This window comes from Phyllostomus discolor, chromosome 1, assembly GCF_004126475.2.
Source record: "Phyllostomus discolor isolate MPI-MPIP mPhyDis1 chromosome 1, mPhyDis1.pri.v3, whole genome shotgun sequence".
NCBI classification, from domain to species: Eukaryota; Metazoa; Chordata; class Mammalia; order Chiroptera; family Phyllostomidae; genus Phyllostomus; species Phyllostomus discolor.
The window spans coordinates 34,973,826-34,979,825 of record NC_040903.2 but is presented as its reverse complement, the minus strand read 5'-3'; positions in this window follow the sequence as shown (position 1 = coordinate 34,979,825).

Sequence of the window (6,000 nt, the reverse complement as noted above, 5' to 3'; positions counted from 1 at the left end):
CTATCTGGACTTCACTCTGTGGCTCCAGGTGTACCATCTAATTTCCAGAATCTGTCAGTAGTAAACATGGTCTCTTTCAAAGTTTCCTGATAGTTATTGCTGAAGACATTTTGCAACTTTAGTAAGAACCACAAGGGCCAGTCCATTCATAATATTGGTTATTGACAGGCTGAGGCCAGCACACAACAGTGTTTTATTCATTTTAAGTCAACTTTTATATATCACATGAGATAATGCTACAATTGTGTTCTTTTCCACGCAGCTAACCCGTTGTCCTAGCATCATTTCTTGAAACACTACTTTTTCCCATTAAATGGTCTTTGAATCCTTTGTCAAACATCAGTTGACCATGCATATTTGGGTTTATTTCTGGACATTTATTTGTACCTCTTGGGTTGATATGTCTCTTCACACCAGTAGCATACTGCCCTTGATTACGGTAGCTTTATAATAAGTTTTTAAACTTGAAAATGAAATGTGGGTGTTCCAAACTTTATTCCTTTTCAATATTGTTTTGGCTATTTTTAATTGTAAAGTCCATATGAACTTAAGAATCAATTTGTCAATTTCCACAAAGAAAACTGCCAAGATTGTGATTAAAATTGTATTAAATTTGTAAGTTAATTTGGGGAATGATGCCATATTTTTATTAGAATTTTTTATTTATTGTTGTTCAGTTACAGTTGTCTCACCTTTTATCCCCTTGCTCACACCAACCCAATCCCCCCATTCCCACAATCAGTCCCCCCTATTGTCCATGCCCATGAGTCCATTATTCATATTCCTCCATTTGACAATGTTAGGTCTTCCAATCCATGAACACAATATGTCTTTCCATTTATTTAGGTGTTCTTTAATTTCAATTAATATTTTAGAATTTTAGAATACAATTTTTGCATATCCTTTGTTAAATTTACTCCAAAGTAGTGTATTTTTTGAAGGTATTACCAATGGCATAACTTTATTTTTGCATTGGTAGTTACAAATGCATAGATATACAATTGATTTTTGTATATTGATTTTTTGTCTTGCAACCTTGCTGAATTTGTTTATGGGTTCTCATAGTATTTTAGTGAATTCCTTAGAATTTCCATGTATAAGATAATGCCATCTGCCAATAGATAGAGTTCTACTTCTGAGATTTTATGGGAAAGAAGAATTTCAGATATCTTTACTTTGTCGTTCCAGAAGTGCTTCACCTGGTTTTGAGAAAAATGTTACCATTACATATAATGTAAAATAAAAGCCCAGTAATAATGGGTAATGGGGCTTAAAATAACAGTAAGATGTCTGAGAGAGATGTCTGAGCACTTTTCAAAGTAATTTTTTCTATTCAAAAATTGAATATGTCATAATTATCTTGGTGTCTCTCAGGATATGATTCAATTTTCAGATTTTAAAATACTGAGCAAATGTTTTTATATCAACAAAAAAGGCAGTATTTTGGTGCTTTAAAAAATATATATATAAATATAAACCCCTCTCTCTCTATATATGTATATATATATATATGTTATATATATGTGTGTGTGTCCAACAATAAATCAAGCTTTTTTTAATGGAGGCTATGAAATATATTCAAGGAAGAAGAAAGAATATGCATTCTACATCCTCAAAGAGCTTTTTGGTGAAGCTGAAGTGAGAAATGATAGAAGGGAGAACAGGCAACAATCAGAGGAAGTAGGTGAGGTGCCAGGAACTTTGAATGAGTGAAGGGGAACCTCAGAGATAGATGGTTCCATCATGGGGCAAATTCATTTATATTTAAAGACAGGTAACAGACAAGAGAAATGCCTAAAACTATATAGTGTTATTAAAATTTGACTCACTCCCAAAATTATATTAGCTTTTATTTTCTTATAATTTTCTGACTGAAGAAAGGTAAAATAAAATAGATAAAATGAATTCACTTTAAGTTATTGCTCTTGTTAAAAGGACAATGCCCCACAATTCTACAAGTAGAAAGCCAAAATAGGTGTACATGTTTTATATTAATAATTACAGTATAATCCATGTTAATTCTAAAGCATGTTATACTGATAATAATATCAGCAACTTGTGTCATTGTTACATGGGAGAAGAATTTTGCTAATCATTTATTAATTCACTGACTACATAAAATAAGTTTAGGAGTCGAAGCTCTGAATCTTGGGAACTTTTAGAAAATCTCATCCACTTTTGAAATTAATCTAGCAAAACTTGAGTAATGTGACCAAACCAAGGAACAAATGCAAACAGGCAGTAGTTAATTTAACATTTCAAACATATTATTCATGGCTTTAAAAGTCCTGAGAGACATGTGAATTGAGATATCAAATTCTAGACACCATTAATATAGTAGATACTGTCGGGGTCCCACCAAGCTCCTTTCCCTGGGGCTGAAGCCAGCATCCCCATCTGCTGTGTGCTGGGTGCTGATTGTACACAGCTTCTCCTTCTCCAAAGAATCCCCATTGGCTCAAAAGGAGAAACTTCATCCTATAGGAAAAGCGCATTATTCATCATCCCCAACCTCCTCTTGTAGCTGGGAGCCAGTGACTGACCACAATAGACACAGAGATAAACCTAACTGTCCCCTTGCCATCCAGGAGCAACCCGTAGGTACAACTGGTGCTGCAGAGCTCTGATGCAATCAGGTCAAGGTTAAATTCACATTCTTACTTAGTGTTTTCCTCCAGTTTGAATATGCAAGCTTCAGTTGGTTTCAACTAAGGGACATCCTCAATCACCTGCACTTGAACCCCATCTCAGGCTTTCCTTCCAGGGAATCAGACATAAGACAATTGCTACCCCTGGGTGAAAGCAGTGGAAAAGATCTTACCTTTTTAAACACCTACAAAGTCCTACTCTGTACAAGTGGCACTGTTAGTATCCTCGTTTTATAGTGAAAAAAACTATCAGAAGCCAAATCCTATATTGTATCTACTGACTTGTATGATTTATAAGAAAAAATACAAACCACGACATTTGCAAATTTCATTATATGAAGTGTATCTCCATATTTTCATTATGATTCCAAATTTACTTAGAAAAGCAAACCAGGAACAAAGAAATAGTGTTGCTGTGACAAGAGGCCAAGAGACTTGTCCTGGCACTGACTGTCAAGAATCCATCCCCAGCTCTGTTGCTCACTATCTTGGTAACTGCAAGGAAGTGGATTAGCTTCCTTGGGCCTTAGTTTCCACATATGTAAAATATGAAGAGTTGTAGTATCTTCCTCAGGATTTTTTTTAAAATCTATGACTTTATAAATGACTCTATTAAAATGATGACCTTTAGGGAAAATGCCACAAATGTGCTAGTAGTTGGAAGTATAAAAGGCAACATTTCTTTTTTTCTTTTTTAAGATTTTATTTATTTATTTTTAGGGAGGGAAGGGAGGGGGAGAGAGAGAGAGAGAGAGAAACATCAATGTGCGGTTCCTGGTGGTTATGGCCTGCAACCCAGGAATGTACCCCGGCTGGGAATCGAACCTGGGACACTTTGGTTCCCAGCCCGCACTCAATCCACTGAGCTACGCCAGCCAGGGCTAACATTTCTTTAAAAAATATAGAAAATTTTAAAAATTATATATTTGGCAATTGATGATCTCCTTGATAGAGAGCACCCTATCTTAAAGGCTATTTCAATTTTATTGCATTTAGTTTCTAAACAAAGTCAGAAAGCTCTGGAATTTCCTTTCTGCATATCTAAAATCATTTTTATATACTATATACTATGGAGTCTACACTATTAATTCACAGTCATTTAAAACATGTATTTTTTCCTTTTTACTTCTTGAATATCCAGTAAAAAAAATCTGAGACAAAATACTTTTTCAAGAAAAAGAAAAAAAAAATAGGCAATTTGGTTCACAAAATCAATGTGCTAAGAGCCTTAATTAATTGTGAACTCTGACCCCATCTTAGATAGGAAGAAACCAAAGGTAACAGCACCAGAATTAGAGGATCATCAACATTTAGTGTAAATCATTATTGATCAAAATACTTCAGTAAATATAAAATGATCTAGTTTTCCTTCATCAAAAGTTCTCTACATCATATCCTCTCCTTTAACTGCTTTTAATAACATCTTGAGAACAAAGTTTCATCTTAGCCTACATTTCCTTCTAAGTAATCTGTATCCAAAGGGATGTCAAGTCTAAACAAAAACTTAAAATCAGGCCAGGAAGTTCCTAAATTACTGTCTTCCTGGGAAACAGTGCATAACAGTTGTATCCAACAGCAATTAAAAAAAAAAAAACGGGGTGAGTGGAGGTAAGAGGGTATAGGGGAGATAAATGGTAATGGAAAAAATACAATAAAAAACCTGATGGATCTCATGCTTCTAGAAATCGGATTTCTTTCTTTCATTCATTACTTAATTAGGCACTTAGTTAATTGCTTCATTCAGCCAGTCTGTCACAGATGCAGCACGTATTGATTGGGAATTTTCTAAGTGCACAGCACTTCCCTAGGTATTGATATAATGACAGACAAGGCACTTGTCTCTGAAAGCTTATATGCTTATGTGGAAAATGTATATTAAACTAATAAATGATCTAACAAGATGATTACAGTTTCTGATCATTTCTATGAAGAAACTGGACTGTGTGCCATTGTAGGAGTAACTGAAAAGTTTGGGCAGTTCTGAGAAGCTGTTTTAAAGAGCTGAGCTTTGAAGATTAAAAATAAACCAGTCAGGAAAAGTTGGAAGAAAAGCTATCCAGGCAGAAGAAAGAGCAGGTGCAAAAGCGCTGAGTGGGAAAGACTTGGAATGTTCATGAAGGTGACAGAAGATCATCATCACCTCTCATGGAAAACAATGAGTAAGTGGAAAAACATGAAGCTGAAGAGGGAGACAGGATTTCAGTTGTACTGGTTCATATGGTCTGGTTAAAGGATTTTGATTTTATTAAAAGAGCAATTGGCAGCTGCTAGGTTTTAAGTATGGAGTGGCATAATTTAATTAAAAATTACACTTAAAAATTGACTTGTTTTTAAGATGGATTGAAAAATAGTAGGAATAAAATCAGACAGATCCGTAGTGGTTGGCAAAGACATCTAGGCAGGAGATGATGACAGCTTAGAACTATACTGGTAGCAGTAGATAGAAGTGAACAAATGCAAGATATTTGGCAGCAATATTGAAAAGGTTGTTAATGCTTGAAATGTGTGGAGTGAGCTGAGATAAACAGAGAAATTAACTAGATATTCAACTCAATAACTGGTGGTAGTGAAGCCACTTCTGAAACAAAGAAGACAGGAAATGGATGGAGAGGGAGGAATGGAGATCCCCATTTTGGTCAGGCTAAATTTGAGATGATTCCACCTGGCATTCATATATATATATATGTATGTATATATGTATGTATGTATGTATGTATATGTGTGTGTGTATATATATATATATATATATTATATATATATATAATCAGGTAGGCATCTGTAAATACAAATTTGTCTGGCAGGAGATGATTCCAGATGGATTTTCAGGCCTTGAAAGGACAAGATCATCTAAGAAAAGGAATATAAATGTATAAAAGTAGCCAAGTGAATCAAGTGTTTCAAGAAGTGGACAACTTTGAATGTTCTTAGATTGAATCCAGTTACAGAAAGATAAAGTTGCGGAGCTCTCTGTTATAGCTGGAAAACAGAAAGTTTGAGCAGGACTGCTTTTGCTCCTGTATTTCAGAGAAATATAGAAATAAAAACTAAGAAGAGATGAATTAGAAACAAATAGAAACTGATGAAGTAGAGACATATCAGTGTATACAACACTGAATACTTTGCTAGGAAAAGATGCAGAGAAATTGGTTTGTGACTGGAGGGCAAGGTAGAGTCAATGAACGAATTTTCTTAAGATGGGAAATTCTCATACATATACCACATGCTGGTAATAATGAGACAGTAGACAGAAAAGAGACTATTGATTCTAGAGAAAAAATATGGAACATTAAAAATTAATATAGTCACTAAAAAGAAGATATGGAAAAATGAAAAACAATGTCTTGGATTTTAC